The sequence below is a fragment of the Protopterus annectens genome, chromosome 2.part1, assembly GCF_019279795.1.
Source record: "Protopterus annectens isolate FY-2018-M chromosome 2.part1, PAN1.0, whole genome shotgun sequence".
Lineage (NCBI taxonomy): Eukaryota > Metazoa > Chordata > Ceratodontiformes > Protopteridae > Protopterus > Protopterus annectens.
The window spans coordinates 1981013427-1981027972 of NC_056729.1; the positions used below are offsets into that span (position 1 = coordinate 1981013427).

At 40.4% G+C, this 14546-nt stretch overlaps 1 long non-coding RNA gene across 1 annotated transcript in view; it reads left to right on the forward strand.

The window, feature by feature from the left end:
- The window catches only part of LOC122794815, a 465643-nt gene that overhangs the window by 40399 nt on the left and 410698 nt on the right, over positions 1-14546 (forward strand). The gene's annotated exons all lie outside the window — the stretch shown is intronic.

Genomic DNA, 14546 nt, shown 5'->3' on the forward strand with positions numbered 1-14546 from the left:
GCCAAAGCTGAAGTTTTTAAGCAGAAAATATTCATAAATGTACCACTTAAATAGGCAGTGACAGGCTATCAATGAATGAGACTTCCCCTGCCTGCAATTACTAACAGCAACAAAATTCAGCAAACACTAACTGACAAAACAGAATCAAAACTTCCAGTTCAGTTAATATTCAATGTAACATAAATAACTCAATTTAAATGCCATATTATTTGAAAAATGTGCTGATAAAAGGTACTTAAAGTCTCTTATATGTCCAGTTGAATACAGCTAGATCTTAGCCGACCAGAGCTGAAGTTTTTAAGCAGAAAATATTCCTAAATGTACCACTTAAATAGGCAGTGACAGGCTATCAATGAATGAGACTTCCCCCACCTGCAATTACTAACAGCAATAAAATCTAGCAAGCACTAACTGACAAAACAGAGTCAAAACTTCCAGTTCAGTTAATATTCAATGTAACACAAATAACTCAATTTAAATACCATATTATTTGAAAAATGTGCTGATAAAAGGTACTTAAAGTCTCTTATATGTCCAGTTGAATACAGCTAGATCTTAGCCGACCAGAGCTGAAGTTTTTAAGCAGAAAATATTCCTAAATGTACCACTTAAATAGGCAGTGACAGGCTATCAATGAATGAGACTTCCCCACCTGCAATTACTAACAGCAATAAAATCTAGCAAGCACTAACTGACAAAACAGAGTCAAAACTTCCAGTTCAGTTAATATTCAATGTAACACAAATAACTCAATTTAAATGCCGTATTATTTGAAAAATGTGCAGATAAAAGGTACTTAAATTTTCTTATACATCCAATTGAATACAGCTAGATCTTAGCCAGCCAAAGCTGAAGTTTTTAAGCAGAAAATATTCCTAAATGTACCACTTAAATAGGCAGTGACAGGCTATCAATAAATGAGACTTCCCCTGCCTGCAATTACTAACAGCAAAAAAATCTAGCAAACACTAACTGATAAAACAGAGTCAAAACTTCCAGTTCAGTTAATATTCAATGTAACACAAATAACTCAATTTAAATGCCATATTATTTGAAAAATGTGCTGATAAAAGGTACTTAAAGTCTCTTATATGTCCAGTTGAATACAGCTAGATCTTAGCCGACCAGAGCTGAATTTCTTAAGCAGAAAATATTCCTAAATGTACCACTTAAATAGGCAGTGACAGGCTATCAATGAATGAGACTTCCCCACCTGCAATTACTAACAGCAATAAAATCTAGCAAGCACTAACTGACAAAACAGAGTCAAAACTTCCAGTTCAGTTAATATTCAATGTAACACAAATAACTCAATTTAAATGCCGTATTATTTGAAAAATGTACAGATAAAAGGTACTTAAATTTTCTTATACATCCAATTGAATACAGCTAGATCTTAGCCACATTATTAATTATTTTTTCAAGATTAGTTTTACTGAGTGGGCAAGGGAAACTCTGGGTGCTTTCTGATTTTGTGTGGTTGACCCTTAGTTATATGAAACTGGGTATGCATTATCACTGATGTGAACAACTTCATTATATGCTTAACTAAAAGCTTTAGACCTTTTTTCTTGACACAGCCATTACAGTATCCTTCCTGTTACTGTGATAAGCAAGAGTAGTCATGCATAAGAAGTGTACATATTTACACATATGATTATGCACGATTATAATATATACAGATTGTATTAATTCTAATATAAAATAATTTAATTATATCCCTTCTATAATACAGCACCACTTGTTAGACTGTTTTAAATTTATAGTTTTGAATGTTTTTCCAGCAAGCAATGAAACAAAACATATGAGCCAATAATGAAACTGCCCAATTCAAAACATTTCAACCATAAAAGGCCACTTAAACTATTGTCATTACAATCCATCAATGTCAGTCAGTATGCACAATCTCTGCAGAAGTAAATGTCATCTGAATAATTCCACATTATAGAAATCTGAAACTAATGAAGAGGTTGCTGCTAGAAAACAACTTTATATTTCAGCATTTCATCAACAAATTCAGTGCCTGCTGCCCTTGAAGAATACATTGCCTATGTTACATTAAAAATGGTAAGTTGGTATATTTGCAATACAGAATGGGTGGTAAGCTGAAAAACAAGTTCATAGTTATTAGGCATCTCATCCAAAGGAGGACATAGCCCGGACTCTATCACTCCACCCCCCCAAAATACAAATCTACATGCTGTGGGAGTAGAACCTATAGCCCTCTGCATCAAGATGCAAGTAAGCTACCTGCTGTACTACTAACACTGCTTTAAAATTCTATACCACAATAATGATACAATTTGCTAAACAAAACAGTTGCACATTTTAAGCAGACTTAGCATGAGCAGCAGTAACCTTCTCTTCCCTTGAAGCTCACAATTCCTTGAAAATATACTTGAAAATAAATTCCACCTGCTAACTCTAAATAGGACATTTCACTTTCTCTCACACATCTCAACCTCTGCAAGAAATCTGGACAAAGCCCAACATAAATAGGGACAGATTATAAATATTGCTCTCATGAACTTAGAACATTGCTAGAATAACAGGATTTATATAAGTATGCATTTTATATGATGGACAGAAGGAAGGTTGGTATATTGTGTGTGCAAGAGACCAGATGGAAGGGGAGTAAGGCTAGGTGTATCGGAGGTGGGTTCAAATTGTTTTATCATGGTGTGGATGGGAGGAGAAATGGCGTAGGAGTTATCCTGAAGGAACAGTATGCTAAGAGTGTTTTGGAGTTGAAAAGAGTGTCAGATAGAGTGATGTTTATGAAGCTGGAAATTGATGGTGTAATGATGAATGTTGTTAGTGCATATGCTCCACAAGTTGGGTGTGCGATGGATGAGAAAGAAAAATGTTGGAGTGAGTTGGATGAAGTGGTGATGACTGTACCCAAGGGTGAGAGAGTGGTGATTGGAGCAGATTTCAATGGGCATGTTGGTGAAGGGAACAGAGGAGTGGATGACGAAGTGATGGGTAGGTATGGTGTTAAACAAAGGAATGCAGAAGGTCAGATGGTAGTGGATTTTGCGAAAAGGATGGACATAGCTGTGGTGAATACGTATTTTAACAAGAGGGAGGAGCATAGGGTGACATACAAGAGTGAAGGAAGATGCACACAGGTGGATTATATCTTATGTAGGAGGGCCAGTTTGAAGGAGATTGGAGACTGTAAAGTGGTGACCGGGGAAAGTGTAGTTAGGCTGCATAGGATGGTGGTTTGTAGGATGATGAGGAAGAAGAGGAGGAGTGTGAGGGCAGCACCAAGGATCAAATGGTGGAAATTGAAAAAGGGTAATTGTGAGGTGGAGTTCAGGGATTTGTTAAGACAGGCACTGGGTGGCAGTGAAGAGTTACCAAATAGCTGGGTAACTACAGCAGAGCTAGTAAGAGAGATGGCTAGAAAGATGCTTGGTATGACATCTGGACAGAGGAAAGACGATAAGGAGACATGGTGGTGGAATGAGGAAGTACAGGAGAGTATACAGAGAAAGAGGTTTGCAAAGAAGAAGTTGGATTGTCAGACAAATGAAGAAAGTAGACAGGAGTATAAGGAGATGAGGTGAATGGCAAAGAGAGAGGTGGTGAAGGCTAAGGATAAGGTGTATGAAGAGTTGTATGAAAGGTTGGACACTAAGGAGGGAGAAAAGGGCCTTTACCAATTGGCTAGACAGAGGGATCGAGCTAGGAAAGATGTGCAGCAGGTAAAGGTGATAAAGGATAATGAGGGAAACATACTCACAAGTGAGGAGAGTGTGTTGAGGAGATGGAAAGACTACTTTGAGGGGTTGATGAATGAAGAGAATGAGAGGGAGAGAAGGTTGGATGATGTGGGGATAGTGAATCGTGAAGTACAATGGATTAGCAAGGAGGAAGTAAGGATAGCAATGTAGAGGATGAAGAATGGAAAGGCTGTTGGTCCAGATGGCATACCTGTGGATGCATGGAGGTGTTTATGTGAAATGGCAGTGGAGTTTTTAACTAGAGATTGTTTAATGAAATCTTGGAAAGTGAGAGGATGCCCGAGGAATGGAGAAAGTGTTTTGGTACCGATTTTTAAGAATAAGGGTGATCTGCAGATCTGTAGTAACTACAGATGGATTAAATTGATCAGTCACAGCATGAAGTTATGGGAAAGAGTAGTGGAAGCTAAGTTAAGAAGGGACATGATGATGATGATTAGTGATCAGCAGTATGGTTTCATGCCTGGAAAAAGCACTACAGATGTGATGTTTGCTCTGAGAGTGTTGATGGAGAAGTACAGAGAAGGTTAGAAGAAGTTGCATTGTGTTTTTGTAGACTTAGAGAAAGCATATGACAGGGTGCCTAGATAGGAGTTGTGGTACTGTATGAGGAAGTCAGGAGTGTCAGAGAAGTATGTAAAAGTGGTACAGGATATGTACGAGGGTAGTGTGACAGTGGTGAGATCTGCGGTAGGAGTGACAGATGCGTTTAAGGTGGAGGTGGGGTTACATCAAGGATCAGCTCTGAGCCCTTTCTTATTTGCAATGGTGATGGACAGGTTGACAGATGAGATCAGACAGGAGTCCCCATGGACTATGATGTTTGCAGAGGACATTGTGATCTGTAGTGAGAGTAGGGAACAGGTGGAGGAGAACCTGGAGAGAGGGAGATATGCTCTAGAGAGAAGAGGAATGAAGGTCAGCAGGACTAAGACAGAATATATGTGTGTGAATGAGAGGGAGGATAGAGGAATGGTGAGGATGCAAGGAGTAGAGGTGACGAAGGTGGATGAGTTTAAATACTTCGGATCAATAGTTCAGAGTAACGGTGAGTGTGGAAGAGAGGTGAAGAAGAGAGTACAGGCAGGATGGAGTGGGTGGAGAAGAGTGTCAGGAGTGATTTGTGACAGATGAGTACCAGTAAGAGTGAAAGGGAAGGACTACAAGAAGGTAGTGAGACCAGCTATGTTATATGGGTTGGAGACAGTGGCACTGACAAAAAGGCAGGAGTTTGAGCTGGATGTGGCAGAGTTAAAGATGTTAAGATTTGCACTGGGTGTGATGAGGGTGGACAGGATTAGGAATAAGTATATTAGATGGTCAGCCCAGGTTGGAAGGTTTGGAGACAAAGCCAGAGAGGCAAGATTACATTGGTTTGGACATGTGCTGAGGAGGGATGCTGAGTATATTGGGAAAAAGATGCAAAGGATGAAGCTACCAGGTAACAGGAAAAGAGGTTTATGGATGTGGTGAGAGAGGACATGCAGGTGGTTGGTGTGACAGAGCAAGATGCAGAGGACAGGAAGAAATGGAAACAGATGATCCGCTGTGATGACAGAAAGAAAATGATGATGATGTTAGTATGCATTTTTCTATAGGATATGACATCTAAAACTCAAATGTCTGTCATTATTTAGCAACTTCAATCCTTTTTAGGAAGAATATGGGGCAAAAAATCTGGACATTCTGCAAAAACCTGGACAGCTGAGGAGTATGCAACCTCCTTCTTATACAGACAATATTTGTTTCTTATCCAAAAAAGACCTACTGCTTGACACAACTATCTACTTGGTTCATGGGGAAGACATGATCAAAGTAAAAAATGAACAGCAGGCAAGAAACAAGCTCAAGATAAATTGCTTAAAGGATTCCTGCACAAGTTATGGACCGCACATCATAGATTGGCATTCTGTTTAGTTTACGGGTAAGCCTGCAAAGATGACTACAAGTCTCCAACAAAAGAGGACTGCAAGTCTCCAACAAATGTAATGAGCTTCTGAAAATACTGTAATCCTGTCCTTTTATTACAAATACTGTCATATGCATTTCAATACCCAAGGCTTATACATTATCTAGTTATGTAAATATTCTTGGCATGGCAGCAACGGAAAGGCTTTCAATGCTGGTAATTCTTTAACAGTATGCTTATTAAAGCTTACTTGCATCTTACAATCTCCGACAAGCTTACCTGATGGTCATTAAATCATTGCTACTTAAACAGAGCAACAGGGCACTGTGACAGCATGCATTTCCTGAATAATAAGAAGCATAAATCAACTGTATAAAAATATGACAGAAAATCAGAACATTCTGCAAAATCAAGGACAGATGAAAAGCCACAGTCGTACTTGTGGTCTACCTTGGATGGGGGAATACTCTGCACACTTACACTGCATAACTGCTCCTTGCCTTCCTTGGACACATCCAGAGCCACTAAAATGGGGAGTGGGATGCAACAAGTATGTCACAATTTGAAATGTCTCTGGCTGACAGTGATGGCTCTGACACTCATACCTTTCAACTTCAGAGCAAGAAATCTGGACAAAGCCATACATAGAACTAGAAGTGGGACACAGGCCCAAAAATAAGGACAATTTTTAAATATTGCTCTTATTAACTTAGATAATAGAACAGTAGTAGGTCTTGCATTAGTACAAATTTTCTAAAGGGTATGAAATCTGAAATTCAAATGTCTGCCATTATTTTCTAACTTCAATCTTTAATGACTTGCCACTAATTTGCCAGAAAACCACAATTTTATGAAAAACAGACCAAAAATGTGATGCAAAAATATAAAGTTGCCACACAATACAGCTGGGAACCTGTCAAAAAAGGGACACCTTTTTAATATTAACACTGTTAACTGGAGCAGCTAACAAAATAAGAGTATCTACATGCATTTCTGAAATAAAAGTAATAACTCTGATCATTACAGTTATATATAATTGTAACCCTCCACGTTTTCTTCCAAAATTGCCATTTTGAGGAGGGATTATTAGGGGAGAGCAACAGTTTGAGCCAAAACTGGGTACAATAGAGAGGTTTGGATATTCCGAATTCTACAAAGCGATTTGCACATACCTCTCAACCTCTTAGGTTCATAGGTTCATAGGTTCATACTAGGCTATCTGCCCAAGGGCATTTATAAGCCTAGCCCATAGTTATGTGGCTTTCGCCACCCCTTTAGTTTGAATAAAAACTATGCCTATCATTTTGCTGTGCCTCTGTCAAGCAGTGACACTGAAGTAATCCCTGGGGTATATCTGCAATCTCCCATCCATTGGTCAAGATTCCTCTTGAACAAGGCCAGAGAGGTGCTCTGCCTCACATGTACCGGGATTTTGTTCCACAGCATAGGGAGTCTCTGGGTGATGAATCTGTCCCTCCAGCACGTTCTATTTATAACCGTGTCAAGGTTTAAGTCTCCCGCCCTTGTGGTTCTGAGGGATCTAGATTTTTTTGAGGTGAAGCATATTCATCAAATCTGGGTTTGACATGGCCTTATATGTCAGGCACAGGTCACCTCTGAGCAAGCGGTATGAGACTGAATAGAGCTGGAGTTCTTTCAGTCGGGCAGCATAAGACATATTTTGAGACCCTTTATCCTTTTGGTGAGGAACTTTTGGGGCCTTTCAAGCTGCAGCAGGTGTCTGGTCAGATACATTCCGAACAGGGCATTGTACTCAATCATAGGTCTAATAAGTGATGAGTACAGGGGGACGATGACCTCCCTTGATCTAGATGTGAATCCCTTCATGATCAGGTGGGTGATATAGAAGGTTTTCCTAACTACTTTAGCAACATGAGTGTCAAACGAAAGGCTACTGTCAACCTGGGTCCCCAGATCTCTGATGACTTTTTCTGTGCTCAGTGGATTGCCACCTATATGGTAGCTAGGGGTAACCTTGTTTTTCCCGAAGGGTATGACTATGCATTTTTTGGCGTTTAACTTCAGGCCATGGCTCTGGCACCAGTTATCCGTTTCTGTGAGGCCCTTCTGGAGGATATCTGTGTCAGATGTGTTTTCGACTATGGCGCCCAGTTTGCAGTCATCTTAATGCAGGAAATCTGAACAAGGCCAAATATATTTGGGGAACATACAAACACTACTGAAAATTGCTCTTGTATAAACTTAAGACAGTTGATAAAATAACAGGTCTTGCATTAGCATGCATTTTTCTGAAGGTTATGACGTCTGAAACTCAATGTCTGTCATTTAGTGACTTCATTCCTAAATGATTTGCTAGAAAACCACAAATTTTATGAGGAACAAACCAAAAATAAGAAGCAAATATCTATTCATTCTGCAACAAATGGTGAACTGAGAGGTATAGTTCAACCGGGGCTGTCTAAGTTTGCTACCCTCCCCCCCCCCACAAAATCATGGTCGAATGGAGCCTACCCCCCTGCAGCCATTCCAATGTCCCATTCCTTAGTTATTTTGTCCCATTTACCATAAACACTGCAATGTGCATACTGCTTTACTTTTGCGATGATTTAGATTTCATTTGAAAGCTTTATTTTGCATTTTACAGCACAAACCCTAATAGATATCTGTTAAACAAAGCAATGCAGTCTCACAATGAAAATAGACTTAGCATTAAAACTTCTCTGCCCTTGAAACTCACATGCATTGAAACAGCATTGAAACCCACATTCAAAGAAAATACATTTTGCCAGTGGCAGATAAAGATTAACTCTGGGCTGTTTTCAAAATCATAGGCCCCTTGAACATGCTCCTTCCTTTGGCTCTCTTCTCACAATTCTTATATTTTTCTATGCTACACCTGGTCCTACCCCCCCCCTCCCTGTAGACTTACTATTCCTGATCTAACCCTACAATTTCCGGTTTCTACTCTCCCTTCCTGTCTCTAATCCCCTGCCTCCTTTCCAAACTGAACGGTCCCACCTGCAGCTGTTTATCTCACTGCTTCTGGTCTGTATCGGTACTCTCTGCATATTCTCCCCCCCCCCCTTCAGTCTACTCACTCCTCCCCATTCTGCATAACTTCCTCTCCCACTCCATAAAGTTACCACATCCAAGGAGGCGCCATCTTTATTCTATAGTCCTGCCCCTGGCTGCTGTGCATCCCTGGTTCCAGCGTTTGCGGTTTCCTATAGTAAGTACGTGCTCTGAGGTCTCTAATGCTACACTGAAGTTTTAAATTATGTTTGTGCCTGCTTTATTTGTTTTCCTGAATATTGAATTTGTGTGTACTTAGCTCTCCGACTGCAAATGCTTATTTTAACATAGCGCTTTGCACGCGGACCCAGCGTTCTGTTGTTAGGTGTTTACTCTTTCTGTGTGCCGTTCAACTGAGGCTACACTAGCTCACATATAAAATTGCAACCATTTTTTTCAGGTATTTTTCTCTCCCTGTGTAAATCCTGATGTATGCAAGCTCATACTTGGCTGCTAGAGCTATTTTAATTTAATTTTTTAGTTTTAACGGAACCAGTACCAGTAGCTTGCTACTCGGCTGCTAGAGCTATTTTAATTTAATTTGTTCATTTTAACAGAACCAGTACCAGTAGCTTGCTAATCGACATTTATTTGACTGAATCCAAATGGCAACGCATTTGCTTATGCCCTACTTGTTTCTATGACTAGCACGCTGTTCTGTAACAGCTGTGTGAACCCTGTTTAATCGCCTTATTGAAACTGTGCAAGCTGCTTTTAATATGTAACTTCTATACCTAATTTAAACGTTTTTGTGGGGCTTGCTCTATGCGACTGAAATTGGGCTAGTTGTAATTCAAATTTAAAAGTTTAATTCACTCTGTTGTAACTGTGCAAGCTGCCTTTAATATGTAACTTCTATACTTAATCTAAATGTTTTTGTGGGGCTTGCTCTAGGCGATTAACTAAAATTGGGCCAGTTGTAATTTGAATATCTTTTACTGGAACTGTGCTGATTGTATTTTACAAATGCTACTTGCCTGAATCCAAATATACTGTGCATTTATTGGGTTTAAAACTTAGCTATCTGACCCTGTCGATTAATCTGAGTGTGTGCACTGTTTGCAGTAATTGCTCTAACCACAACAGCAGTACTCATATGAAGTACCAACTCCTGCTGTTTGAAACATTTTCATGGTCACTAGTTAGAATACATTTGCAATGCAATATGTCCCAGTTTGCTTAGCTTTTGTCAGCTAATTGGTTTTTAACTGTTATTCCCAAGTTACATTGTACAATAGAGTTTTTTTATTTATATTTTCTTACCTTTTCTTAGCTTTGTTTGTGATAATTGGTACTTGATAGAGGTTAACTTAATTTATCTGAACTGCTTTGTCCATTTTTTCACTTTTGCAGATTAACTGTGTATGTTATGCCTGTCTGCTTCTCAGCTCTCGACACCTGTATTGCCTGCTTCATTACATTTTTTTTTATTCTCTCCTTTGCATGTTCCAGCTTGTGTTCCTGCCTATCCTCCTTCCCTTCCTGAATGCACCCTAATGGAAGTCCATGCTGAGAACCCATAAACAAGGGACTTTAAATCAAACCTAAAATCCCATCTGCTCCCTACAAGGACATTTCAGAGAAAGTATGCGTACTGCTTTATCCATCTTGTAATATGTAAAGGTAGTACATACTTTCTAGTAGGTCGCAGTGCGCTCCCTTGCCAGGCTAGCCAGCAGCCAACTCTTCCCCTTCCTTATCTATTTAAATTATCCCTACTCTCCCTCCCATATTTTACTTTACCCTTTGCTGAGTTTGATAACCCCTTCCATTCCCTAACTGGATATTCCCCGTAGGGGTCTCTGTTGCACTCATACAAACTGCCCACTAGGTGGCGCTCCTTTACCTTCTTGCTGTCTCTACTACTTTTTCCCACTTGGTACCTTATTCTCTTCTTCAGTGTTTCCTAGATATCGCTCTCACTGCTCTCTCCCTCCGTATTCTCCCAGGAATACCTATCCTCTTCCTCCACTCCACAAATTCCCATCTCCTTCAAGCTCAAAGCCTCTGACCCTTCTCTACTGTCATTTTAGTACATATCTCCATTCAACTCCACTTCACTGTCAGTCTACGAACTTAATATATATCTCTGCAAACTTACCTTCTGGCTCTTGCACTCTACTGATTGTTTTCCTCGCATTTCTCCTTCCTTTGGCTCTTCACGCTCCATTCGCCCTGCGGGCTCACTCCGCTCACCTACCCTGCCCCCATTTCCCACCCGCCCCAGCACCTCTACCTTTATACCTCCCATAAGCCCTCCCACATATACCAATTAATTAATCAGAGTCCTTTCCTCATTACCCCCTCCCACTCTTACTCCTCCCACCCCACTATTCTTCACTTTACCAATTAACCTATCATAGTCCTTCTTCTTACTACCCCTCCCACTCTTTCTCATCCCACTCCATTATACTTCTCTCCTCACCACATATACTCCCTTTCCCACCCCACTATACTTCACTTTACAAATTAACCTATCATAGTCCTTCTTTTTACTACCCCTCCCACTCATTCTCATCCCACTCCATTATACTTCTCTCCTCACCACATATACTCCCTTTCTCTCCCCTGCAAATACTTTCAACCCCATCCATTTCCTAAGCTCCCCACCCCATTTTTGCCTGCACACCTCCACTACATCTATCTCTTCAATTTCCCCATGCTGAACATGCCATCCAAAATCCTTCATACTATCTGTGTCCCATCCTTACTTCTTGTACTACTCATTCCTCTATATTATGCTACTTCCTACTCTCACAAAATACCCCTATCCCTACCTCCTACTCAAACCATTCCTTGTACTCACCTACAACCATCTCTATCTACCCACTACAACAACATATCTTCTGCTCTTATTCCTCCCAAAACACTGTACCTTTTCCATCCCAAACACTTCACCGTAACAAAAACATTCACTCTTAAACTCCTGCCACCCCCTAATAGCTTCCTACTTCATAAACCCAAAAGACTAAGAGTTACTTCCAATAATGACCTGGCCTTATCTGGCGATATTCATCCCAACCCTGGCCCCTGCCTCACTACTAACAACTCCCCCCCAACCCCTTCTTCTCTCACTGGAAACAATCATAGTCCCCCTCCCACTTCTTCCACCGCTTCCTCTCCTAACCCCCTTAAGTTCTTCACTATCAATGCTCAGAGCCTAAATAACAAAATACACCAACTACAAGCTTGGATTTGCCACAACCAACCTGACATCTTAGCCATCTCTGAAACCTGGCTAAAACCCCACATCGCTGACTCTGAAATTTTACCTCCTGGTTTCCAAATCCTCAGAAGTGACTGATTAAATAAAAAAGGTGGAGGCTCTGCAATAATCTTCTCTAACCTCCTCTCCTTGATCCCTTTACAAATCCCAACTCCACAATTCAAAAATGCTGAACTTACAGCCAGTCTCCTATGACTAAATAAACATAAGAACATCTGCATTATCTACCTATACATATCCCCAGGTGACAACATCCCTACCCTCGAAAATATTCTTTACTGGGCCTCAACAGAAATCAAATTTGAAACCTACATTCTAGGCGACGTTAAAATTGATTGGAATAAAATCAACTCTCCTTCCCCCTCCCAATTCATTAACCTCTACAACTTCACCCAAGTAATCCACTCAACCACCCGGCCTAACAAAAACAATCCCCCAGGATCCATCATTGACTGGATCCTAGTCTCTCATCCAAACAAAATAATTCTTTCTGGCACTATCCCTGACACCTTCAGTGACCATCTCCCCACTTTCATACACTGCTCAGCTAACTCCACCCAATATCAACACCATTACATCCACACTCGTAATCTCAGCAACTTCAACCCCACAATTTTCTCAAACATTTTTAAACATACTAACTGGCAGATCCTAAATACTCTTCCCCTAGACAATGCTGTAGAACAATTTAACTCTATCTTCCTAAATACTCTTAACTCCCTAGCCCCACCAAGAAACAAATGAGTCAAATCTAATTCTGCCCCTTGGCTATCCAAAGAAACAAAACAAATCATGCATCAAAGGGACAAATCTTGGAAGCTCTACCAGAAAAATAAAATGCCTTCATCCCTGCTCCAATACACCCAACTCCGCAACCAAGCAAAAAAACTAATCACCCTGGACAAAATAAACTACTACAATAAACTTCAGTCCAACCATAATACGAACCCAAAACAGTTCTGGAAATCAGTTAATTCCCTTCTCCACCCAGGATCCAGGAATAACCCCTGCCCTGATCCTAGTATAACTGACACAGAACTAAGCTCTCTCTTCAACAAATTCTTTACCGAATCTATAGCTAATCTAACGAAATCCTTCCTTAACCATAATACATCCAACTCTCCTTCCTTTACACCTAACAACCCTTTTAACTGCCCTTTCAATTTCCAGCTGAAACCTGTTTCAACTACATTTATAAAAAGGCTCTTATCCAAACTAAAGCCATGCTCTAATGCCCCTGACAACATCCCCTCCTCCTTCCTTAAATATGCTGTTGAAGGTATTGCTCTCCCTATCAGCATCTTAATTAACAGATCTTTAAAAGAGTCATATGTTCCTATTCTTTGGCGATCAGCCTACATTCTACCACTTCATAAAGGAGGCAAAAATACTAATATCTCCAACTTCAGCCCAATTGCCCTACTCTCACCTTTATCAAAAATCCTAGAAAAATGTGTCCACCACCAACTCATGCCCATCTTAACCCAGAACCACCTCCTAACACCAACCCAACACAGCTTCCACCCTGGACACAGCACCATTACTGCCTTATTATCCTTCTTAGAAACAGTCAATCAAGCCAGGGATTCTGGATTACTAGTTTCCACTGTACTGCTTGATCTTTCTAAAGCCTTTGACACCATCTCTCACAAACACCTTCTCTTTCATATAGCCAACCTTCATCTCTCCCCTGATTCTCTATCATGGTTCTCCAGCTACCTATCAGACAGATCTCAAGCTGTCAGATGGAAAAACTCTACCTCCTCCTTCTTACCTACACCCACTGGCGTTCCCCAGGGGTCCATCCTTGGACCCATGCTTTTCAACATCTTCATAAATAACCTTCACTCTGCCATCCCAGACACAGCAGTTATCCAATACGCTGATGACTCTACCTTAGTCTGTGCCGCCTCTAACCTTCCTGAACTACTGACAAAAACCCAAATAGCTTTTTCCACTACTGAGAACTGGATGCACCAAAATCATCTCTCTTTCAACTCTAATAAATCTAAAATTCTTCTTTTCCCTCCCTCCAGGGCTTTCATTGTTGACAAAAATGCTTTCAAAATCTTAAGCCAAACCAACTCTGCCATAGAGGTGGTCCCATCTGCAAAACTCCTTGGTGTCACCATAGACGAGCACCTTAAATTTGATAACCACATACAACAAAACATAAAGAAAACCCACCAAAAGCTAGGTATGCTCTATAGGAACAACTGCTTTCTCTCCAACTCCTCTAGGCATACCTTAACAACTACCTATCTTCTACCATCTTTACTATATGGAGCCCCACTCCTAACTAACCTGTCTTCTTCCAACTCCTCTAAACTCGAAATTTGCTATAATAAAATCTCCAAATTTGCAACCAAATCTAAAACCTCTACTCACCATTGCCTTTCCCTACAAACTCTGAACTGGCTAGAACTCTCTAACTACCTAGACTATCTCCAACTAACCACTGCTCACAAATTAATATTCTACCCTGATAAATGCCCAGCCTTAACAAACATCCTTCCTCCGTACATCCCAAATAGATCTCTAAGATCTGAGCACCAAAATTTAATCTCTATCCACAAACCCAAACACCCTGCTGGCCAACTCCTTC